The 27,250-nt window shown below is 38.5% G+C and overlaps 1 protein-coding gene and 1 non-coding gene across 2 annotated transcripts in view; one reads left to right on the top strand and one right to left on the bottom strand.

Moving 5' to 3' along the window:
- Positions 1-27,250, top strand: part of LOC132142262 (zeta-sarcoglycan-like) — a 257,013-nt gene that overhangs the window by 105,977 nt on the left and 123,786 nt on the right. The window lies entirely within an intron of this gene.
- On the bottom strand, positions 13,026-13,099 carry trnat-agu (transfer RNA threonine (anticodon AGU)). Its single transcript has one exon. It is a non-coding gene; the product is annotated as a tRNA-Thr (tRNA).

Consider the following 27,250-nt stretch of genomic DNA (forward strand, 5'->3'; position numbering starts at 1 on the left):
CGCATCTCGCTCTTAAAGGGAATTGAAGATGACACTCTGATTGGTTTATTGAATGATATGCCCATATCTTATTAAGAGAATAGGGACAACCCATTCCAAAAATGTGCCATGGCGCACGGACCGTTTTTTCGTAATTAAAAAAAGTGGATTTGGACACGACTTGAGTGCACCTGCGCCGTGTGCTTTACACTTTAAAAAGTTAGTAAAAATTAACAAACCATTCTAGTAAACTGATGAAAAAACACCCAGATATTGCGATGGATTCAGTCTTATATTTGATGATTTCAGCCATCATTTGCCATTTTTGAGTGTTCTCCTTTGGAGGTTCATTAATAGTGCATAGATGTGCTGAATCTGAAACTACATGTAGAGTAGGATCTCAATGATAAAGTGAGCACATGAATGGCTGACCTGTTCTGTTCCACAAATACATGTTGTGTACTTTATGTCCATCCAACATCTATACAACTTTGACCTTAATCAAATATACATTTGTTAAAACTTTATTGTACTGGTGATACCACTGATAAATTCATATACACATATATTACATATTAAACATCTCACCTTACTCTGGGGTCACAAATAAAGGGTGAGCAACCATGCATTCTGCAGTGCCTGTACACACATACACACTTTGTTTAGTTGGATGGTTTGCATGATGCATTCGATTGTGTTATCTGCACGGACATATGTGCCTACACTCAGTGCAGTAACCTGTACTTATCCAGATGTGTTTGTGTGAAAGCGCTTGTGAAGTGGCATGGAAATCAGAAATCTCATCTCTTCTTCTCACGTGTATGATTGGAGAGTATAGTCGTGTGTAAAGAGCTCTCTCTGCCCTGTCCACAAAACACTTGGTTGATGTGGAAATGACACGGCTGAGCTCTATGGTTAACGTGAACGTACTTATTAAAGACCTGCATGGAGAATAACGGGGGAATGTTTTTCAGCTGGAAAGGCATTGCTTTTACCAGCCAGCATGATAATATCTTACCGAAATAGCCCAACAGGAAAGATCTGGGTGGTTAACACCAGTTATTTAGCCTACGTGTAAGTGTGATGGATTAGGGATAAGTTCAATTCACGAGTTCACACTTAAATACAATATAATAAACAGAGGAAAGGTTTTGCGTATTTGACGTGTTGTCTGAGTGGATGACTCCGAGTTTGGAATTTTGGCCCGAGCCCAGAGTACCCCCTCCCCAACCCTACAGGTTGGGACAGGAATAGTTGTAAGTTGGAGAAGGGGTGGCGTAAGGATGCTGGAAAACTGTCAAGGAATAGAGGTACGTCTGCTGTGTATACACACCTCTTGTCTTGTTAACTGGGTTGATTACTGATGCTCCTCTCGTGATAAATAAGGGTAATTATCTGAACGTGCTCCTCCCGAACTTTGTTAATAAAATATATATATTTATTTATTTATTTAGGTCTATGAAAAATTTTTTTTTAAATTAAATCAATCTCTTACAGAAAAACCATGTGAATTTCACATGTGCAATCACATTATAACCACTTGCGAAATATGTGAAACACATGATTTTTGGCTTGGGGTTTTGGAGATATTCCATTAAGTTGTATTCATTAATTTTGCTTAATTTAACTATTGACTAAAATTAAGTTTCATTTTAATCAACAAAATTAACTTTCCTGGAATAAGAACACAACAATAACAACATTATCGACTAGATTTCTTAATGCTTTAGTTATTTGTTGTCTGTCTTTACTTATCGAAGTTCACTTGTGTATTAAAATCAATTTGTGCAAGTCAGTGTTGTAATATATTTTGTATTGTGTGTATATCCAAATAATCCCATGTTTAAGATGCATTTGGGTGTTTTATTTAACCCACAGCTCATGCACCTCAAGCAGGTCAATCCCAGACTTGATTGACTATGAATGAATTATAGGAAACAAATACATTTTACACTGCATATTGTTAACTTGCTGTGTTTCTCCCCATCATTTTCATCTTGTCTTTATTAATCGTGTGATTAAGAAGACAATAGCCCATTAGTTATTGGTAATTTTCACCTGTAATTCTGTTGAGATTAACACAAGATAAGGCCTATGGTATTTCCAAATACATCTGAGCTATTTCAACCTCCAATGTTTCTCCATAGTTAGAGAATAATAAGGACAAGGTGTCACGGTCACCTAGTATCATCCAGTGTTTGTGTGTCTGAGCAGGGGGAATGGAAATAGAAGCACACATACATGCATTCAGGCATCATTGCTTGCCCATATCATGATAATGTGAGTGCCAAGGGGCAGAAAAAGTATAAACTAGCCTAGCCTGCTATAACAGCCTCTTCAAAAGCCATGCGACACAATAGAATACAGTAACTAGCTGCCTCACACACACACACACACACATTTTATTGGGCTGGTCTATCTCTCAATGACAGGCTGTCTCTGCACACCTTGCTGAACTTTCCCACAGGAAAGAAAAACATGTTTTTTACATGAATACAGAAAAGAGCCATTCCACCCACTGGTTTAATACAGGAAATACATGCCTTCATGTAATAACTACTGCCATACATATAAACCAATATGCCAAGGACTGCTGTCAGTGTAGAATATCTACAGCGTGTATTCATTATATGATGTCAAGCTGTTTTTAAATGCTGTTTTATAGTTGAGAACAACCCTCATGTGCGCAGTCTATAAAGGACAAGTACAAATGCTTTTTTCCCTCGGCCTCAATGAGCAAAACCCAATTTAGCGTGAGCAGACAAGAAATTATTCATATGACGGAATTATAAATGCAAGAACCAATCACCTCAAAACACTTACAGTCCCATCTTGCACTTTTTTTTCTCACTCGATCTCTCTTAATAACATAAAAGTTACCACAGAATGCAATGGCATATTGCAGAAAGTAAAATTATGCCTTAGTTAAATAAATATATATATATATATATATATATGTATATTATACTGATCTAGCCCTCAGTATTACTTTTGTTAATGTAACCCACACTGTTTGGCTGATCCAGTCATAAAAACCAGAATAGACAATGAACTACAGGTGAATTCATATGTAAATTTAGACCAATAGTATGAATGTGAGTGTGATTTTTATTTTTATGGATAACTTATTTTAGACATAATTCTATAGACATAATAATACATAATTGTGGTTGAGAATATTTGCACCAGTAGGTGGCATCAAGTGTCTATCTTTATTAGTCTTTTGGCAATAAAATGCTGATTCAAACCATCAGTTCAACAACACTGATTCATTCAGAAGCTAAACAAATGATTTATTGAATCATTCACTCAACTGATTTGCTCAAAACATTTATTAATTCAGCAACAAAACACCACTATTGCTTAGAAATGTGCAACAGCTATTTCTGCTGTGATTTCATTTTTGATATTCTTTTTTTAGGGTAAAAAAAAAAAAACCTAAATATAATGTTGCATCCTAAAACTATTCACTACCAACATTTACTTTGCTGTTAATAACATTTGTCTTGATATTGTATTTATGAAAATCATGTTTCCATCCATTACATCATGTTTTTATATTCATAAATAAGCAAGATCGTACAGGCAAATGTGTTCTTAAATTATTTATTATTGATTTTATTATATTTATTATATCGCATCTAATCAAATGACTTTATTTATGAGTGATTTGTTGAATCTTTCACTCAGCTGATTCGTTCAAAGCAGAGTTGTTCAGGAACAAAACATCAAAGGTACAAAACACAAATTGTTACCACATGTAACATTTCAGTTTGTTGTGATTTAGTTTTTGAACTATTATCAATAATAAAAAAGATAACTGTCAATATCATATATAAAATGTTACTCGATACTGTTATCTTGTTTTCTAGGCTTAAAATTAGCTGTTGATAGTATTGATTTTATAATTTATCACCATTATATATTATATTTTTATTCATAAATTTCATGTTTTCATCTATTATATCATTCATATATTCTTTATTCATAAATAAGAAATGTCACCAAGCAAAATTGCTGCTGTTCTGCCTGAGTGTGACAATTATATATTCGCAAAACTTATAACCACTGTTGCTTCCAAAGGAAAGCAAATCACTGTTTGCATTAGTTAGTACTGTAGGGTTGGGCTGATGCAGCGAGAACTGTTTTAAGACTAAAAAGTTAACATGCTCTCTCTCTCTCTCTCTTTCTCTCTCACACACGCACACGCACACGCACACGCACACACACACACACACACACACACACACACACACACACACACACTTTTTTTGTGTGTGTGTTCATGTCAGTGGGGTGCTACACTCAAGCTGTCTCTATGATGCAGAGGGTTATCAGTATCGTTAATGGAGTTCTTAGGGATGTTAATGACTCCCAGAGAGAGAGAGAGGGAGAGGAGAAAAGAGCGTGAGAGGAGAAATGAAAGTGTGCTAGCAAATCAGGCAACTGATTCCTAACTTCTCCCAGGTCAATGTTTTCCATCTGAATTAGTTGAGATTTGAGTATTTAATTTCCTTTCCTACCTGTACAGAACAAGCACACACACACATACACACACACGCTAATGTGCACTCTAAAGAAAACAACCCAACATGAACATCGCTAATCAATGACAACAAATCAATGCGGCAATAATATGTGATATGAGGGGATGCAATGATGGTATGTGTTACTGCTTTCCTCTAGGACAAACCCCTCACCTCTCCATCCTCCCGTCTCTCCCTTCTATTTACTCACATTGATTTGCTGTATTTCTATAATTGGTCTCTCGACAAGTAGACAATATGATGAGGGTATTTTCAATTTTTGCTCGCCTCATATTCAAGCATTACAGTCACATTTGCTCGGGTTTTATATTCGAGGCCAGCCGATCATTACATGCCAGTGTTAGTTTCCATTAGGCAAATATCCTTGAGCAGGTATATGTAGGGCAATAAATGCTTGGATATGATGAAGATCTATAGCTCATCACTCTGTGTGGTTCTTCCAGAGTTTGGATCGTTGATAAGGAATAATGTGATTGTCATGCCCCATGCGATCTTTAACGAGGTAGATTTATTGTGCTTGAGGAGAGAAGAGGATTGTGGGTAGTTCCTTTAAGAGCTCAAAGTCAATAATGGGAAGGATTTTAGAGTGACTCCAGATCTGTCTTCAGTTTGTTTACGTGTCAGCATCAGAATTATAGATCTAGTCGTAGTCATTTTCAAGCACTTTGTGATGTGTTTGTTATTGTTTTTGAACCTCTTCAAGATGCAAATTAACCCCTGGAAGCACACAGTTCATGTAAGATTTTGATATTATTTTTGGAAAAGATTTGTGTAACTGAGTTGAATGGATTTGATTCTGAAAATATTGTTAAAACCTTCAGAGTTTTTTTTGTGCATTTTTTTAAAATCCTTTTACATTTAATTTTTTCATTAATAATTTAATACAAATGTTCTAATGTTTGCAAAATTCCATCCTAAATTTAGCTAATTTTGGATACATTTCTGCATGAAATCATTTGTAGGCAGGCGTCATACATGATAAGTGAATGAGACTCAATGAGTGTATATTTGGTTGTTTTAAATGCACTGTAAGAGGCATGGCACATGTGTCAGAATTGTAGGGAAATAGCAGTTTTTCAGATATTATACATTATATTCATTATATTCAGAGTGTTCTGGAGCTATTAACAAACTTCAATGCACCATTTTTCTTTTTACTTTGGAGTTTGCAACAATAATGTGCACATGAATAAGAAATCATAGATGAACTTTTATGGTCTCAAATTGTTTACATTAAGCAGATCAAGGTTAGAACTGAGATTAAGATGCAGTATCTTTCACTTCTCCTTCCCTTCTCTCTTCTCTCAGTTCTGTGCATGCCTAGGAATCTCCTCTCAACATCTCCTCTGTGCCTGAATCCCCCTCTCAATATTAAAGTAAACCCACTATCTTTTTCTTCAACATCTTGATATATTTAAAACAGGAAACAAAGCAAAATGTAGGTTTTTGGCAATATTCAACAAGACAAAATGGTTATATGAATTGGGAATTTATTGGAATGTGAACAGCGTTACTTGGATATTAAAATAGATCCAGGTAGTTAAGAGATTTGTGACCCTGAACTTAAACCTGCACTATAAAACCAGGAAAATGCTTAAAAAAAGTAAATAGGGTCTATTTTCAATTTAAAACAATAATGCTTAAAATAACAATATATACACACATTTAAAATTGTTTTACATTAATGCAGATTTTCCTTTAAGATGTTTTAAACAACCCAATGATATGACTTGGTTGCATGTTATAACACTCTCTATCATTATCTTAGGAAACAAGAAACTAAGCCACACACGCAGGCTTACACATTTGGTACCCAAGACATGATAACGGTAACAATCAATGGGTAATTTTTGAGCACCATTGGGTAAGTTTAAACTCTAGACGTCATAAAACAACAAGATACTAAATGTAACAAAATCAACAGCAACAGGGAAACTGGCAAACTGTGAAAACATGCCTTATTAATTATTCACGCCCAGGTACATGCTGGGAGCACCAGTAGCGTGAAGCTATGTAAATTTTACTTAATATGTTTTAAATGTATTCTTTTCTGCTAATGTTATGTATTATAAATAATATAAATAAAAGTATAACATTTACTAAAGCAATTGTAAATATCAAAAGTTAAAAAAGTAAAAAAAAAAACATAAAGGGAAAGCTTATTTATTCACCTTTCAGATAATGTACAATTCTCAATTTTGAAAAATGGAAATTTATGATTGTTTTTTTGGTCCAGGGTCACACATATATATAGTATTATAGTTTTAATCCTAAATAATATTTGCCTTAAAATGTATGGTTTTCATTTCTACATGCTTTAATTGAATATAAATATAGAATTGTTTAATATATTCAGTGAATAAAGTACTAAAACATTTCTGCTGTATTTACTTCATGTAGATTGAAATATTGTTATTTATATCTAAAGTGTTTGTATACACTTACTAAGCATACGTGACGACTACGTCACTCACTCAGCCTGTACTGATGTAGTTTCCTTTTACTACCAGACGTGCTACTCCAAATGAAGTGTTCACTAAATTGAATAATGGCTATTAAGCTGGATCAAAGAGCTTGTTTTGCATGCCGTCAACCACATGCTAATTATCAATATACTCATTAATTACTGTCGTTCAAAGCTAAATTAACAATTTGCATGACATTTTCATTAGACACTACCCTAATGATCAGGTGTTGGACACGACCACATAGTAAACTATCTTTCATGTATCTGCAGAATACACCCTTATTAAAACGTTCATTAGTTCCCCTTCTTGTAAAGCCAAACAAAATAGAAAACCGAGTCACCAACCGCAAAGAATGAACCTCATCCCAGTTCACAAGATCTTCATTGATTCCTGCGGGCTTGTGTCGTTTGTCATCGTGAATAGCCAAGAGTAAATTTCCTGACAGTTTGACTATGGTATCATTAGAGTGTTGTGTGAATGGAGAGTCAGCTCTTCGACATTAACTCTAATTATTCTTTACTCCATAAACTGTAGAAGAGACATTATGACTGCTAGACTAAGGAAAGCTTGGCCAAGGTTCAGTAGGGCCATCGCTACAACAGCTAAAGATAAAAGAACTTTACAGTCGAGGTTAATTGTCATCCCCAAGGCTTTCCAAGAAGGCTTAATAAGTTTGTTTAGATACATAAAAGTCCAAATAAGTCATTAGTGAAAGAAAGGCATGTAATTCACCAACCGAGGCTAGATACTTCAATCGTGAGTGAACTTCAATAAGTAGCACAATTTCAATCCTGTCCCCATTTTTTTCCTATCTTCTGGCTCGCTTTTTATGATCAGTCATCCTCAGATCCTGACAGGCACTTGTGTCTGTGTGGAGGGTCGAATATCTAGTTGCTGACGAGTCAGACACATTAGACAGCCACACAGCAATCAGTCGGCTTTCTTTGGATGCCTCAAAAGCAGGGCCTAATTTTCAGATTCCTCTCAGGCTGAAAAAAGCTTTCGCACATTTGTAGAACACTGGTGTATGGGTGCGAGGGAGGCGCAAATGTCTGGATAGGTGTGCTATGGATGAATGATATGTAAAATAAAAAGTTAATGAGATAAGTTGTGATGTGCGATTTATGATCGAATGATTCTTTAAATTGTTATATTTCAATGAATCAGGTGATCCTGTCCACCCAACTGTTCAGTTTTTGAACTGTGAAAATTTTAAGTAAGTGAATAACAACTTAAAATTGGTCTGTTCCTCCCACACATATATTTCTGGCTTAGAAGATTTGGGATATAGGGGCCAATTTGTATGTTTTATGGTGTTTTTTGAAGCCTTACAGCCCTCATTCACATTCATCTTATTACAAACAGATGATATGAACTTTTGTTGTAACACATATTTGAAAAAGTTTAAGAACAAACTGAAGGAAATAAATAATTATATAATGTATTTTTTTGGGAATAACTGTCCATTTAAAACAGGGATCAGCTGATAGTTAAAGTTCTAGTGTTCTTGTAGTAGTACTTGATTGTCAATAGATTTACAGCAGATTTGAGACCATGAGTGAGGTGTTAATTTGTGCACACAGTGTAATTCATTATATTTAAAGGGCTCTGATGTGCAATAAGTGTGATCCTCAAAGAATGTTTATCTTGTTGGATGCAGAATTCATTATGAGTACAGCTCCTTCTCTGTCCTCCTGAATTTGGTTTTGCTTCTCTGCACCACTGCTGTTGTTAATCTGTTGATGTATATATCTTAAAAAAAGCAGACTTACAATTTATTCATGGGCTGGGAAAAACGGGACGTACAAAAAGTTCAGCAAGACATCATCAAAATGAATCGCAAATCATTTGGACGAAAGTGAGTGCGTCCCTTTTTTCTACGGTTAATTGCTGACTTCCTTTGCAAACTCTTCGTTATGTCTGTTCCTACCATTTCTCGCTCTGTTCTGCTCTGGTCCTCTTCTCCCTCAGTTGGAGCTGCGGTCAGTGGGATGTGTGTACCTGCTGGACTCCCGTTGCCATGGCTTCTCAGCAGCTCTGCTGTGGTTTATGGTGGGGTACGAATAAATAGGTGCTTTGGTGTGGCTGTAAATCTCTCCTGCAATCAATACCAGTGCACTACTAGTAGGAGAGCTCAACTTTTAACAAAACCCACTCCTCATTCACACTAGTGATTAAGGGTTGGCTTGATTAGAACTAACTCAGCAGGGCTCCAGCTGCCCCTCCTTTTCTACTCATGTCTCTCCGGATGCCCCCTATCTACTCAGTATGATCACTGGGGAATGGCTCTTGCATGTATACGGAGATTTGCAAGGTAACAGTAGATATTTCCAGGCTGCATGCCTTCAGATCTCATCTGTCTTAAAATCACTATCCATATCCACAGGTGAGTGGGATCAAGTGGAGTGCCAGAGCCATGCCTCACTGATCTTGGAATATCAGTTGGGTCCAGTCCGGGTCACCATTGCACCATCAGAGTATCACTCTAGGGATGTGTTGGCCTCATTTCTGAAGAATCTGAAAAAGACTTGATTATGTATGGATGTTATCACATGACTTTTAAAAATAATTAACATTGCATAAAAATATGAATTTCCATGATAAATCTGGAATTAGACATTTCTGTGCCTACTGTAGGTCAGTATGTGGCATTTTCTTGTTCAAGTGTGCAGTTATTTATTTATGGTGTAAAAAATTAATACCTAAATTTAATTTAAAATATTTGTTCATAAATATTAGAATAAATTACACTACTATTCCAACAAACAAACAAACAAACAAACACAAATTAAATTAAATTAAATTAAATTAAATTAAATTAAATTAAAAAAATAATTAACCAAAAAGCATTAAGCTGATCACAATTGACAGTAAAGGCATTTTATAATGTTAAATACAATTCTATTTCAACTAAATGTACTCACCAGCACTAATAATTAGAAGAAACGGTTATTGAGCAACAAATAAGAATGATTTCTAAAATATCATGTGACACTGATGTTGTAATGGCTGCTAAAAATTCTGCTTTGCCATCATGGAAATAAGTGACAAATTGATTAATTAAATTAGAATATATATATATATATATATATATATATATATATATATATACACAGTACAGACCAAAAGTTTGGACACACCTTCTCATTCAAAGAGTTTTCTTTATTTTCATGACTATGAAAATTGTAGAGTCACACTGAAGGCATCAAGGGCTATTTGACCAAGAAGGAGAGTGATGGGGTGCTGCGCCAGATGACCTGGCCTCCACAGTCACCGGACCTGAACCCAATCGAGATGGTTTAGGGGTGAGCTGGACTGCAGACAGAAGGCAAAAGGGCCAACAAGTGCTTAGCATCTCTCGGGGAACTCCTTCAAGACTGTTGGAAGACCATTTCAGGTGACTACCTCTTGAAGCTCATCAAGAGAATGCCAAGAGTGTGCAAAGCAGTAATCAGAGCAAAAGGTGGATACTTTGAAGAACCTAGAATATGACATATTTTCAGTTGTTTCACACTTTTTTGTTATGTATATAATTCCATATACAGTATAATTCCACATGTGTTAATTCATAGTTTTGATGCCTTCAGTGTGAATCTACAATTTTCATAGTCATGAAAATTAAGAAAACTCTTTGAATGAGAAGGTGTGTCCAAACTTTTGGTCTGTACTGTATATATATATATATATATATATATATATATATATATATATATATATATATATATATATAAGGGCTGGTATTACATGATGTTGTGATTTATTATTTGAATTAATCGCACATCAAATTTGGAGAAATTACTCTGAAAAGATCATTTAAAGTAACTGTTGTGTAAAGCATCAAACAGAGATTACAAAAAGTAGGTTCAGTAAGAAATATTTTGTTTGACAAAATGTATTACATATAGCCCACTCTTTTGAATTGTAATTTTTGGTTGGGTGAACTATAACATTAATAATTTATTTTCTTACTTTTATTATTATTACTATGATTTTTTAAATTATTTCTTTAATGAAATGATACTCTAAATAATAAACTAAAACTGCCAGTAGGTGGTGGTAATGTCTTAATGATTAAGTTTCAAGTCATTTATTCATTCGTTTGATTCGTTCAAATGGCTGATTCCTTTAGGAGTGAAGTAAATGGTTCTTTATGAATCGTTCATTGAATCATTAGGCTTGTTCGACTTGAAGCGGGTCATCACCATCAGACCGTTCGGTGTGTGACATCAAAGTACCGCAAGAGCTTTAGAGAGCAGACAACTCCTTGTGCATTTGAATCGCTCTCGCGGTACTTTGATGTTATACACCGAGCGGTCTGTGCAGTGCCAATCCAATGTGACTATGGCCAGTGGTTCAGTGCGCCAAATGGTTCACCCAATTTGTTCAAAAAGTGGATTAAGAAATGAAATGCCGCTGTGGGTTGCTCGGGGATGAACAGTTCTGATTTATCTTTATATTTTGGTTGGCAAAATTTAGCAAAACAGACAACATTGTGTCTAAAATAACACAATATTAACTTCTTAATGAACTGTTGTATAAGATGAGTATCACATTTGCACTTATGTGATCTTGCATGAGCCTACAGCTCGTGTGATATTTCTTAACTACGTGATGTCAATATGAGACACAATCTGAAACGGGCATTTTGCCCCATATCTTGAATCTTAGGGATATTCTCTAGGCTCCATCACACAGTGACTTGTTGCTCAGCCTCATATTAGTCATCATTCGACTATGAAATGGCAGATGATCCATATATATATGGAACCTTGGTAAGTAAAGAAACTTATGAAAAATACAGCGAAATCCTGTGAAAAGCAACTGATTTCAAATACATGTGAGGATAAGCAAGACTTCAAGGAATCCTCCAAAACAAGGTTTCCAGAACAATGTTTTGTTGATGCATGCATGAATGCTGATAGAAGGACATTTTCTTGAGAAGTTGTCACTTGCATCAAATGTATACGGTTTTGTTTGGATGAAGTAATATAATACAACACAAAAAAGTTCTCTCTGGTACCTTGTGATATACTATGTCTGGAAGTTCTTCTTCTTCTTCTTCTTCTTCTTCTTCTTCTTCTTCTTCTTCATTCTGTCAGTCTCCCATTCAGTGCTGTGGTTTCCCATGGGAATCTTGTGGTTATTTTAAGGATGAGCAGGAATAATATCAGACTATTCTCACACTCAACCTAGAGCAGAACATAATGGAGTGAATCTATCACTCATCACCACCTTTCTTTTCTCAGACAAACCGCCGGAAAGTCCTGTGCTGCCTGTGCGACGCTGCTGATCATTCACGTGTGGCAAATCAAAAAGAACAGGTTCCTTGTGGCTGTAAAATCGCTCAGGCTTGGATGAGGAAGTAGGGAGTGAGAGACCTGCACAGAAAGCAAAGCAGCTCTGTCAGAGCAAGTTAACAGCAGTAAGAAAAGCGAGGGAGGTTCAGGCATCGTGAACGGGCTGGCTTCAATCACTTCCTTTAGCTTTAGAGGAAATGAGAACATATGAAGCATGAGCATCTCGCCGGCACAAAAAAATTCCATTTTTGTTGGGAATGATTTACTGCTGACGTGGTCTCAGAGCAAAGATAATTGTGTGTTATGTCACCTGAGAAACTATTGGCTAAATTATGTTATTGCTAAAAAAAAAAAAAAAGTGAAGTGAAGTGACATTCAGCCAAGTATGGTGACCCATACTCAGAATTTGTGCTCTGCATTTAACCCATCCGAAATGCACACACACAGAGCAGTGAACACACACACACACACTGTGAGCACACACCCGGAGCAGTGGGCAGCCATTTATGCTGCGGCGCCCGGGGAGCAGTTGGGGGTTCGATGCCTTGCTCAAGGGCACCTAAGTCGTGGTATTGAAGGTGGAGAGAGAACTGTACATGCACTCCCCCCACCCACAATTCCTGCCAGCCCGGGACTCGAACTCACAACCTTTCGATTGGGAGTCCGACTCTCTAACCATTAGGCCACGACTTCCCAAAACCTCAAAGCCCAAGGAAGCACTTGATCACCAGCAAAGGCACTGCTGGGATTCGAACCCAGGATCTCCTGTTTACTAGACAGGCGCTTTAACCAACTAAGCCACAGCACCAACTTTGATGCTAAAAAAAAAAATGCTAAATAGTTTCTAAATGATGATAACCAATAAACTTTTGGTATGATATGCTTAAACTAGGGCTTCATGTTTTGGAGAAATTATCAAATTGCAATTTCATAGGAAATAATAATAATAATAATAATAATAATAATAATAATAATAATAATAATAATAATAATAATATTATTATTATTATTATTATTATTATTATTATTATAAAAATAATATAATAATAAAAATAAAACAAACCAAGTATTTAACAAAATACAGAAACAACAACATATTATTATTATTATTATTATTATTATTATTATTATTATTATTATTATTATTATTATTATTATTATTACTGTGAGCTCAGTGATGTAAACAGACTTCAATGAAGGGGACCAGAGAACCAAGTCTGGCCTAAGGGTGGTGACTGCAATCTCAGCTGGAAAGATTAGTTGCTGCCCAATATCGACAAGCATCTTCCAGTCCCGGGCCATGGCTAGCTGTCCAGCCTCTGATTTAATAGGGGGATGTTTGGGCTTCTTCTGTCCCTCTCGGATGAAGGTTTGGGCCGTGATGGAATTGATTGCTCTCAGGGGCAAGGAGTTTGTAGTATTCCTCTGGCTCTCAAGAGCTGCTGCCAGAGTCTTGAGGACCTGGTTGTGTCTCCAGGTGTAACGACCTTGTGTGAGGCTGGTTTTACAACCAGCCAAGATGTGCTTAAGAGTTGCTGGAGTTGGGCAGAGGGCACAGGTTGGGTCCTCTCCATACCACTGGTGGAGGTTTTTTGGAGATGGGAGCACATCATAGGTGGCTCTTATGATGAAGCTGATGTTACTTGCCTCCATTTCCCAGAGCTCCCTCCAGCTAAGCTTTCTCCTCTCCAGGCCTTCCCACCTCATCCATTGTCCCTGCTTGGCAAGAGAGACAGCCTTTGCACTTCTTTCCGCCTCCTCCTGACGGCGCGCCTCCTCGACCACCATTTTCCTCCTCTCTGATGTTGAGGCCTTATGCCAAGTTGGCTTACTTGCGGTAAGGCCAAGGCCCCCTCTCCCCAACTGGACGTGCCCTACAATGTCGCTGTGCCTCAGGGCTGACATAGCTTGCTGGACCACCTCGGATGGTTTCCATTTCCGTCCAGTTAACAGAGGTGGAACGGCATTGCTGATGGTCTGGTCCCTGGAGTCCTTCAAAGTCATCTGGGGTCTCACTTTAGAGCACTTGTACTCCTCGGTGAGGCTCGTTATAGGCAGTTCAAGGACCCCTTTGCCGTAGAGGCTGATGTTAGTCAGACAGCGTGGGATGCCGAGCCATTTCTTCACGTATGAAGTCACGGTTCGCTCCATCTTTTCCACAGTTGTTATTGGGAGCTCATAGATAGTGAGTGGCCATATTACCCGAGGGAGAAGTCCAAATTGCAGACACCAGAGTTTGAGCTTCCCTGGCAGTAGGGTACTGTTGATGGTTTCCAGACTGTTGGTAATGTCCTGCCTTACTTGCTGAACTTGGTCTTTGTCCCCAAGGCTAGCGTTGTACCATCTACCCAGGCTTTTGACAGGTTGCTCAGACACTGTTGGTATTGGGTCATCACCAATGCAGAACTTCACATCTTTAAGCTGTCCCTTAACTATTGAGATGCTTCGTGACTTGTTCGGTTTGATTTTCATCCGAGCCCACTTGATGTTCTCCTGCAGTTTTCCAAGTAGCCGCCTGGTACATGCTGCAGTAGAGGTCAAGGTGGTCATGTCATCCATGTATGCTCGGATAGGTGGAAGCATTTGTGTACATTGCATTTGTGGCTGTGTTGCTACATTTTTTCCTCTGGTAGAGCTGCTTGTTTGTAGATTTGTATTGGGAATGAGCTGTGCCGGATGAGCTCATGTATATACGTATCAGCCATGGAGTGGCATTTGGGACGCCATTGTAGTGACAGATGGGCTAACTATCTTTCGTCATCATCCCATTTTCGCTCTATCTTTCTCTCTTTCTTTCACAATATGTCTGTCTCGGCCCTCTGGCTAACAGCTTTTGCCATTTTCCTCAACCCTGTTCTAAACCGTGGCCATTGTTATAAGGGGAGCAGGTGCTGTGGAAGCCTCTTTCCATTATTCATAATTTATTGGACTGTTCCAGACAGCTTTTGGTGATAAATGCTTTGCACTGGCACTCCCAGCCAAAGTCTTTACATGCGTTGTTCGTTAGCATTTATGGCCCTCTGCTACGCTCTCATCCTATTTCTAAACAGGAAGGATCGTTTTACAATCAGATGTAAAACGGAATGGATGGGAATCTTCACGCTGCAGCACACAAAATGTCTCATTTTTGTCTGATTTGTGGAATCTGTTCAAAAGAGAATAGATTAGAAGCAAAAATCTTTTTTTAAGGTTGTTTTTACACTTGTGTGACTCATTTTGACTAGTTTGTTTGCTCCCCTACTCTTATTCCGAACCCATAGACCATTTTTGTCCCTGGTAGAAGCTCTTTATCACTGTTGCTCAGCTGTTGTACACTAACAGTTTCATATTAGTATCAAACAGTTTGACAACAACACAAAATGTAAACTACTGTGCAAATGTTTGCTTTTTTATTATCATTATTATCATTATTATTATTATTAAGTCTTTTATGCTCAAAGCTGCATTTATTTGATCCAAAAAAACAAACAAAATAAAAAACACAGTAAAAAAAAAAATCTACTTTTATGTTATGACTTTCTATTACAATTTAAAATAATTATTTTCTATTTTAATGTTTTAAAAAGTATATTTTTTTTATTATTTTTTTATTTTTTATTTTTTCAGCAGCCATTACACAAGTATTGAGTATCACATGATCCTTCAGAAATCATTCTAATATGATGGCTTGGTGATTGGTTTGGTGCTTGTTATTTTTGTTGATACTGTTTTTTTTTTTGTTGTTTTTGTTTTCTCAGGATTTTTTCAGCATTCATTTTTTTTTGTAACATTATAAATTTATTTGCTGTAACTTTTAAAATAAAAAGTATGTAAATTCTTAATTCCATGCCTTTAATAGCTCTCCATTTGCCAAATAAACGAATGAATGAATAAATAAATAAATAAATAAATAAATAATAATAATAATAATAAAAAACAGTGACTTTTGAATGACTATCAATCAGAATAGTGTAGCGAGTGTAGCGAGTGCATCTAACAGCAAGGGCAAAATGCTAATCAGTAAAAATTATTTTTTATTTTCTAGTTGGTTTACTTGTGGTACACTTTAGTTTAGACTGACCAAAAAAATCTGACATCACTTACAGCTTGGGAATGACATACAATAGAAAGTTTGGATTAAAGCATAAACAGTGTTATGTTTGCATGATATTTCCTTGTGAGATTAACATACAAGGAATTAAAACTCACAAACAGCTGTGTTGTTTTCCTCCACTGTTACAGAGTCTTGTAAGAACCAGCATGGTCCTGGGGGTTATTCATCTCGGTGCTCATGGTTAATTAGCGTAAGTACACAGAGTCGTGCCTCTCCCAGTGGAGCCTTGCTGATCGTATTTAAGAAGATCTGAAGCTTAACAGAACATCTTCTGTATACTCCAAACACACATACACTTGTACATATCCATGCACAGCTGCATGTTTGGATCCACCGACCTGCTGCTGGCCAGATGTTCCATGCTGTTGTGTATGGACGCCATCCAACTTTCAGATAAGTTTGCCCTATGACTGATTTTTGAGAGAGAGAAAAAAAAATGCATGTACAGTAATGCTAAACAAGAATGTATGCAGGACAATTGGTCGAATCCTTGCACATGCAAGGATCTCAAATTATCTAATGTATGATCAATAGTAAACAAAAATCATGAATGAATGAACGAGAAAAGCTAAAGAAAGTCATTTCTATCCTATAGCATTACCAAATAGAACTGTGAAAATAATTGTTTTCAATGGGGTTTGGATAAATGGATAACACTGCCTCAAACTATTATTATGTTATATGTTATATGTAATGTTATGTTACGTTATAGATTATAAGATGTACTTTAAATGTAATACTAATTTAATAAACTTTAATATACTTTAATTTTGCCAATATAATACAAATTATTTTAAAATAAAGTATCTAATATACAGGTGCATCTCAATAAAGTAGAATGTTGTGGAAAAGTTCATTTATTTCAGTAATTCAACTCAAATTGTGGAACTCGTGTATTAAATAAATTCAGTGCACACAGACTGAAGTAGTTTAAACCTTGGTTCTTTTAATTGTGATGTTTTTTGCTCACATTTAACAAAAACCCACCAATTCACTACAGTATCTCAACAAATTAAAATACTTCAGAAGACCAATAAAAAAATAAAATAAAATAAAAAGTGAATTGTTGCCCTTCTGGAAAGTATATTAATTTACTGCACATGTACTCACAACTTTGTAGAGGCTTCTTTTGCTTTAATTACTGCCTCAATTCGGCGTGGCATGGAGGTGATCAGTTTGTGGCTCTGCTGAGGTGGTATGGAAGCCCAGGTTTCTTTGACAGTGTCCTTCAGCTCATCTGCATTTTTTTAGTCTCTCGATTCTCATTTTCATCTTGACAATACCTTCAGCTCTCGTGAGTTTACTGGCCAGTCAAGCACACCAACACCATGGTCATTTAACCAACTTTTGGTGCTTTTGGCAGTGTGCATGATATATGAAGGAAGCATGAAGTGCTTATATCAAGTTTTTTTTTTTTTTTAGTTTTTTTATGTTCGTTGGCTAAGGATTGCGAATTTGTGATTTGTGAAGTTATTTGTGATATCTGGCTAGTATCATACATGGCTTTCCAGTTACATCTCTGAGTGTGATTAGTATGCCTGCCATGACTTTCCCTCTGGGCAGCCCAGCCCACCCTCAGACACACATGCACACACAACGTTTTTTGCTATCACTCTCTTTTCATGGATCCTTGCAGCCATGCAGGTCGCCAGGGTAACAGCTGGCATCTTACCACCTTTCTGTATGTCAGAGAGACTTTGTGTGAGTGAGTGTGGATGTGTGGGCATGCGCCTTGTGCCAGGTGACCCATTAACACCAGTCTCACACAACTGCTTCCTGCAACGCCGCACACTCAACTGCAGCTGCGGTGTGTTTATATGTTGTGACTGTTCTGGCATGTGCTTACATTTGCTGGGTCATAGTCAAGTTCAGTAGTGCACTTGTATCAGTGTGTGAATATGAACGAAAGATTTTAAAACACCAAGCCCCATCCTGTACACTGGTTTACTTTTTGAATGGTTATGGAGGGAAAAACTGGGCAATGATACACTAGGGCAGTTGTAGACTTATGGTTTGAGAGTTGGATTTATAACCTGGATAACCTGATAACCTGGTTTCGAGTCTCAGGTCCGGCAGGAATGGTTGGTAGGAGAGTGAATAACCAGTGCTCTCTTTCACCTTCAATACCATGAGTGAGGTGAGATCCTTGAGCAAGGCACTGAACCCCTCTCGCTTGTACCATGTGCAACAGGCTAAAAAAAATATTATTAATATAACTATTAAAAAGAGCTTTTATGTGTTCCTCCCCAACTTTTTGTTTCAGCATAAAAGAAAATTGCATTTAGACCATTTTATGTGGTTTTGTGGCATTTCATGGCTAGCGTAGCATAGCTATTTTTTAAATAAATTTTGTGTAATTTTTTATATTCTCTGTATATGACCTAATATATATATATATATATATATATATATATATATATATATATATATATATATATATATATATATATACGTCACATCCTCTCTTCTTCCTTCTCTTCATCTTTCTCTCATTCTTTCTCTCTATCATATACTTAATCTCCTCACAGGAATCTTCCATCGCCTGAGAATTAAACAGCTCATTGTCTGCTGAGATTCACTAAAAACCCATTGCCGATTACATACCTCTCATTCCACTGACCCATCAACGTCATCACACAAATGCTGAGGGGAACCAGCAGCCTCTTAATGTCCATTCCAGCTCTGCTGAACACTAAAAGGGCACCAACAGAGCTCTGAATGGATAAAAAGTCTTTTTTTTTTCCTGATCTGAGTCCTGTGTTCTGGCTATGGTAGGAAACAGTAGCCGCTCATTTGAATAAGAGAGGGAAGCCTCCTCTTTGACAGGAAGCTATCATGAAGAAGAGTAATTGTAAAGCCGGGCTGCTTTTGTAGGCGAGAAAATGGCAGCAAATGACTGCAGAGGGACTAGCTGCTACACAGATAGACACACGGTTATTAAGAGACTAATATGACTCTCTGTTCATTAGTGATTTCCTCCACACATAGCGCAGGGCTCTAATGGCCTTCAAATGCACTGAAATTGTCCAAACAGGATCTAGTACTCCGTTGTTAATGGGCTACATTATTTAATGAATATCACCTACAATGAACAAATCAGTTTTTCTGCTTACCTTCTCACTGTGTAGCTGTTTCTTCATTACAAATTCAGGCACTGGTATGGAAATAAAGCATACCACTGTGTGCTGTCTATTTTTAGTTAGCAGATATGTGTGTGTGAGTGTGTGTGTGTGTGTGTGTGTGTGTGTGTATGTTAGATTGTGATTAAAAAAGCCTGTTTGTCTGTTTATTTTATTTTCAATAGATTTTTTTTTTCATTTAGTTTTGAGTAGGGGTTTAACGATACATGTATTTGTATTGAAGCATTCAGTACGAGGCTTAAGTTCGGTACGAGGCTTTTGGTTCGGTACACATTACAAACCGAACGATCCGTTGGATTAATCCTATTACATTTGGAAAATAAAAGAGCTTGAAGTGTATACAATAATATAATGTTCTCATTGCCACTGCACTCAACAAGACAGCCCAAACGACGTAACAGGCAAAGTGCTGTCTGCCCCATCTTGTGCTGATGATAGCCAGATATATTGTCAAAAACAACAGTTGTGGTCAATATTAAGAGGATTTAGTATTTCCAATTAATGTAGGCATGTTACATTCTTATTTACGTTTGTTGCATATTACATATATTAAATTAAATTAAATTACAATTAATTTGCCACAGTATAATTATTGCATAACAAACGCGCTGCGAGGATAAAAAAAGATTAAGCTATTTACTCAGTTAATATATATATATATATATGCCGATATCTTGGAAAGCAGGGGGGGGGGGGGTGATAGTCGATATAAAGCCGATTTGATTTAAAAAAAAATATATGGTTATTAATATTTAGTCATTTTTTAATCATTTGACAATGGATTAAAAATAAATGTGTAAAATAATCATACTTATACTTTAGATGACAAGGTATTTTTCACAATTAAATAAATATTTACTAAAAATATAATAAAAAAAGAAAGTAAACACTTTAATCAACAGGGCACTCAGTATTCTGGGAAGTTTGTGTGCACTGGGAATCATATTTTTCAAATAAAGCTAGGGTAACCCTCATTTTACATACAGCACAAAGAGAAAATGTCCTGAATATGACAGTGGGCAAATGTATAGCGTAGCGCAGCATAATTTGAAATCACAAGTTTAAAGCATTTAATTCACACAGACACCATCACACAGAGCACACGTGATCATGCTTGATACACATGCGCACTTCACAAGATCTCACAGCTGGATTCACTTAGTTTGTAAGGTTTATGAAATTAAATGTTCATTAGTCATTCAACGATTGTTTCAATTATTTAAATTCATATTTGTTTAATGCTGAAGGCAAATGAGAGAGTATTATAATGTTTGCCTTTCTGTTACAAATAGGCCTAATATAAAACACGTCATTATAATACTTTCTGTATTAATTCCTTAGTCTAACCGTTCTATCTGATTATTAGACAGACTTCTACCGTATTAGACAAAACTGTTAACAACAACAGTAAAGAAGAGGGAGAGTTTGAGCACTGAAGCACCCCCTTTAAACACATCGGCTAAGGAGAAAAGCGTATCGCCCAATGCCGATATTTAAAAATGGCAAATATCGGCCGATATATATCGGCTATGGCGATATATCGGTTGACCACTAGTAAGGACCACAAGAGAAATATTAAGAGATTTAGCTATACTGTTATCAGTAAGTAGATTGCAGTGCTGTCATTTCTCTGTCATTCTGTTTTTACTTTCACTTTCTGCCCAGTAAATTGAGACGTTAATCGGCAGTAATCTTTAAAAAAAAAAAAAAAAGTTTGCACGTTGTCTGTTAGATATCCATCTACACCATTACACCCGTAGTTTTGAGTGAAGTGTCAGCAATGAGAATGGATGTTTGTGTATGTGTAAGAGTCTTGGGAAAGAGAGAGAGAGAGAGAGAGAGAGAGAGAGGAAATTGTATCACTAGACTTTCAATGATACATCATACTTTAGCCTTGATGGCAGCACATTTATCAACACATCTGCAGTCCTGCAAACACATCTGCGGTGCTAGCGGTAAAGGGGCTCATTTAAATACCACAGAGATCCATACAGATACATACAATGTCTCATGTTTCTATTCTGTTCCATCTTTTCCCAGTTTGTCCTTCACAGTTCACATCTATTCCTGGCAACATGTCCATTCCAGCTGTGGCTCCACCTCTTTATGTGTCCCTGGGCCCTCACTAATCCCATCCCTCTTTCTGTCTGCCTCTCCTCATCGTTGTCTTTCTTTCTCACAGTCCTGTGTACTCCCACTGGGAAGTGTTTTAATTAGGAACCATGACTGCCTTGCTGGACATTATTAATGCAGTTTCCTACAATCTACAAAGAGTTGATAACTGGCTGAGGAGTGAGTCGGTGAGTCTGTGTTTTATCCCAGATCTGCAAGCAGGTTTGACATTCTTTTGCTCTTTTAATTCAATTATGAGGAAGTGGTAGAACATTTACCTCTATCACTCTCTCTCCCTTCAAGTTAAGTCTGCTGTATTGTCAATTCATTCACATGTACAGCACATACATACATACAGAGAAAAAAATACAAGAAAAAAAAAGAAAACAGAAAAAACAGTTAAATAAAGCAGCACAAAGCACATGGCAGATAGAGTGCAAACCAGTGAAATAGTCTCTAGTTTACGAATGTAACCCTAGTTCCTCGAAGGAACGAGACGCTGCGCCAAGCGCTTTGGGGAAACGCCTTTGGCAAGATCAACTCTGAATATTGTGTGCAATCTGTTCAATGGAAGGGCGTGACATCACGGGCGGGGTGACGTAGCGACCAGGAAACTATAAAGGCACCTGCAACACAGCTGACTTCAGCTTCGAGTAGGGAAGCAAGCGCCGGCAGGGGTGCCGGGAGTATAGCTCTGCGACGCAGCGTCTCGTTCCTTCGAGGAACTAGGGTTACACTTGTAACCTAGAGACGTTCCTCTTCAGGAACTCGAGCTGCGTCAAGCGCTTTGGGGAACGATGTGCCAACGCTGCCAGACTACCAATCCCCTGCCTAGTGTGTATCCGAAGAGCACAGCTAAGGCAAGAGGACAGAAGAGCCAGGAGCGGCTCGCATATCGAGATTGTAAAATCTGGCAAATGTAGAGGGCGTGGACCATCCCGCAGCGTTGCAGATGTCCAAGAGGGACACACCTGCTAGAAAGGCCTTAGAAGCAGCCATACCCCGAGTAGAGTGAGCCTTGGCTCCCAAAGAAAGGGGAAGACCACAGGACTCATAGGAGACGTTGATAGCCTCGACTATCCATTGACAAAGGGTCTGCTTAGAGGTAGGGGAACCCTTCTTAGGAGGACTGTAGCAAACAAGCAATTGGTCAGATTTTCTCCACAGGGCAGCTCTGTGGACGTATGCGTCCAGTCCTCGAACTGGACACATACAATTTAGCTTCTCCTGGTCTGGCTCCCGAAAGGGAGGAGGGCAGAAGGCCTGCAGTACTATGGGTTGTGGCGTAACAAAGGGAACTTTAGGAACATAACCCGCTGGAGGGTATAAAATTGCTTTGGCCATACCAGGGGCAAAGTCTAAGTAGGTAGGGACCACTGAGGGAGCCTGAAGGTCTCCAACTCTCTTTAGAGAAGTAATAGCCAGTAATAGTCATGAATCGGCTCAAATGGAGCCTTACAAAGAGCCTCTAACACCACAACCAAGTCCCAGGGGGAACACGGGACCGTACTGGAGGTCTCAGCCTTAGCGCACCGTGGAGGAAACGTGTAACTAGGGGGTGTCTACCCGCTGACTGACCGTTGAAAGGGACGTGGTAAGCAGCTATGGCCACCACGTACACCTTTACGGTGGAGTGAGTTAACCCCGCAGAGAGCCTAGCTTGGAGAAACTCCAGAACTGTACCAACTGGGCAGTAAACAGGGTCAAGCTGGCGGTCTCTGCACCGTGAGGTGAAGAGCTTCCACCTCAGGGCGTACAGTTTCATCGTAGAGGGAGCTCTGGATTGGAGGAGGGTCTCAACAACCTCGGTTGAAGAGACCAGAAGCTATGAACTGTGCCCCCTCAGGGGCCACACTGACAACTTCCACAACTCCGGGCGAGGGTGAATTATTTTGCCCTGTGCCTGAGAGAGTAGATCTGTCCTGATCGGAATCTCCCATGGAGAGCCGTTGAGGAGAGAGATCAGATCTGCGAGCCATAACGGGCCCGGCCGGAACGGGGCTACTAATAGAAGACGGACCCCGTCCCGGCGTACTCTCGCCAGAACTCCCGGGAGCAGAGCGATAGGGGGAAAGGCGTACAGATGAAACCTCAGCCTGGTCTGTACCATAGCATCCAGTCCCAGAGGAGCTGGATGAACTAGAGAGAAACAGAGGGGACATTGCGATATCTCTTGAGTCGCAAAGAGGTCCAAAAACTATCCATATCTACTTCACCACCTCGTCTGTCGCTAGCGTTACACGGCGACCAAGAGCTCCCAGCACCAGGCCCTGATTCAAGAACCAAGGTTCCTTTCACATGTCTAAGGCACGAAGGCATCGCCGCGTGACCTTGATAGTTTGTAATGGATTCCTCCTCGGGGAAAATCCCTTAGTCTTGAGCCACCACTGTAGAGGTCTCATGTGCAGGAGGCCAAAAGGTATCCCGTTGGACGTAGCTGCCATAAGCCCTAACAGTCTCTGAAACGGCTTGACAGTGAGTTGACTGGCCTTCTCTGACTCTCTTGACTGAGGTAAGGATTGACTCGATCCGAGCAGGAGACAAATGTGCCTGCATCGTGGTCGAATCTCACACTACGCCTAGATAGGTGGTTCTCTGAACTAGAGAAAGTACACTCTTCTTGGCGTTCAGTCTCAGACCCGGCTCCCCCATATGTGCGAGAACGACATCTCGATGTCGCTGGCCCAGAGCGTTGCTTCAGCCTCTGGTCCCGAAGCGGGGGAACACGGGCGGCAACACTCTGTTTGTACGCGGAGGGCGCTGCTCCCGCCCAGCAGTCCCTCCAGTACATCTAACTTCACGAGTTAAATAACTGTCATTATATTCCTCAGAATTTAATGCAATCAAACAATCAGACAAGTAAACACGGTCTGGATTGTGAAACAATACACATTGAAGTGATATATTGAACTTCTCGAAGTTAGATAATGGTCATTAGATTCCTCAGAATTTAATGAAATCCAACAATCAGACAAGTAAACAGTCTAGGTTGTGATAAAGTACACATTGAAGTGATATATTAACTTCTCAAAGTCATTATATTCCTCAGAATGTAAAGCAATCAGACAAGTAAACATGGTCTGGATTGTGAACAATACACATTGAAGTGATATATTAACTTCTCAAAGTCATTACATTTCTCAGAATTTAATGTAGTCAAACAATCAGACAAGTAAACATGGTCTAGATTGTGATAAAGTACACATTGAAGTGATAGAACTAACTCCTTATTAAATGGAGTTTAAACAACCAGACAAGCGGTCGGGTATGGAAAAATTCACATCAAAACTGAAAATGATGTAATACACGCGTTGCCTCGACAGCGCGCGAATAGCTTAGTCACACAAACAATATTAATCCCCTCGGAGATTAAATAGCTGCTCATTAACGCTGCCCGTATAATGCTAGGCAAAACACTGTTTATTGTATACTGGTGCTTATGCAACTTAATGTTTGTGCAACTACAAGCTCGCCAACGCCCTCCGTGTCAATCTCCTCGGAGAAAGAAAGGCGGAGCGTCAAGCCCGATGCTCGGGGGGAAGAACCGAAGCTCTGGCTTCCGAACCCAGGAATCGGGCAGATCTGATGGGTAAGGTAGGAGATAAGGACGTGCCCGTCTCCATTCCCTCCATCAGATCGATCTCGAAGAGAGCCCTCCGGGATCGAAGCGTCCGCATTGGCCGGGCAGTCGGCTCCCTCGAGAGCCGACTCAGTGTGCTTCGATCCCAGGCAAACCATGCATAGACTGTGTGTATCCCCACCCGTGATGTAGCGTGGGGAGGGAGGAACACACAATCTATAGCGCGATCTGGAATCGCCCTTCAAATGTTGTGTCTTTGCTTTGCTCTTTGGTATTATGTTGTTTATTGGGACACACAACAATAAATAAGACTCCCGTGACGTCACGACTTCCATTGAACAGATTGCACACACTATTCAGAGTTGATCTTGCCAAAGGCGTTTCCCCAAAGCGCTTGACGCAGCTCGAGTTCCTGAAGAGGAAAAAACAATGCAGATAAAATGATTGTAGTGTAAATGCAAAAGAAAGAAAGAAAGAAAGAAAGAAAGAAAAGAAAGAAATCTAATGTATCTCTTGCTCTGGCTACTGTGTATAGACCACCAGGGCCGTATACAGAATTCCTAAAAGAATTTGCAGATTTCCTCTCAGATCTTCTAGTTACAGTTGATAAGGCGCTAATCATGGGAGATTTTAATATTCACGTTGAAAATGCAAATTATACATTAGGACTTGCGTTTACTGACCTAATAAACTCCTTTGGAGTCAAGCAAAATGTCACCGGGCCCACTCATCGTTTTAATCATACACTAGATCTAATTATATCGCATGGAATCGATCTTACTGCTATAGATATTGTACCCCAATGTGATGATATTACAGACCATTTCCTTGTATCGTGCATGCTGCGTATAACTGATATTAACTATATGTCTCAGCGTTACCGTCTGGGCAGAACTATTGTTCCAGCCACCAAAGACAGATTCGCAAATAACCTGCCTGATCTATCTCAACTGCTATTTGTACCCAAAAATACACATGAATTAGACGAAATTACTGACAACATGGGCACTATTTTCTCTAATACATTAGAAGCTGTTGCCCCCATCAAATTGAAAAAGGTTAGAGAAAAACGTACTGTGCCATGGTATAACAGTAATACTCACTCTCTCAAGAAAGTAACTCGTAGTCTTGAACGCAAATGGAGAAAAACTAACTTGGAAGTTTTTAAAATTGCATGGAAAAACAGTATGTCCAGCTATAGACAGGCTCTAAAAACTGCTAGGGCAGAGCATATCCACAAACTCATTGAAAATAACCAAAACAATCCAAGGTTTTTATTTAGCACAGTGGCTAAATTAACAAATTACCAGACGCCACCTGATTCAAATATTCCACCAACGTTAAATAGTAATGACTTTATGAATTTCTTCACTGATAAAATAGATAACATTAGAAATACAATAGCGAATGTAGATTCTACAGCGTCTAACACTTCAGTTTCATCCATCGCACCCAAAGATAAACTGCAGTGCTTTACAAATATAGGACAGGAAGAGCTAAATAAACTTATCACTGTATCTAAACCAACAACATGTTTATTAGATCCTGTACCCACTAAATTACTAAAAGAGCTGTTACCTGTAGCCGAAGAACCGCTTCTCAATATCATTAACTCGTCGTTATCTTTAGGTCACGTCCCAAAACCATTCAAGCTGGCGGTTATCAAGCCTCTTATTAAGAAACCAAAACTAGATCCTAGTGTACTGGCAAATTATAGGCCTATTTCAAATCTTCCATTTATGTCTAAAATTTTAGAAAAAGTTGTGTCTGCTCAATTGAGCACCTTCCTGCATAAAAATGATCTGTATGAAGAATTTCAGTCAGGTTTTAGGCCCCACCATAGCACAGAAACTGCACTTGTTAAAATTACAAATGACCTGCTTCTTGCGTCAGATCAAGGCTGCATCTCATTTCTAGTCTTACTTGATCTTAGTGCTGCGTTCGACACCATAGATCATGACATACTCATAGATCGATTACAAAACTATACAGGTATTCAAGGGCAGGCTCTAAGATGGTTTAGATCCTACCTGT

The sequence above is a fragment of the Carassius carassius genome, chromosome 6 (assembly GCF_963082965.1).
Source record: "Carassius carassius chromosome 6, fCarCar2.1, whole genome shotgun sequence".
Lineage (NCBI taxonomy): Eukaryota > Metazoa > Chordata > Actinopteri > Cypriniformes > Cyprinidae > Carassius > Carassius carassius.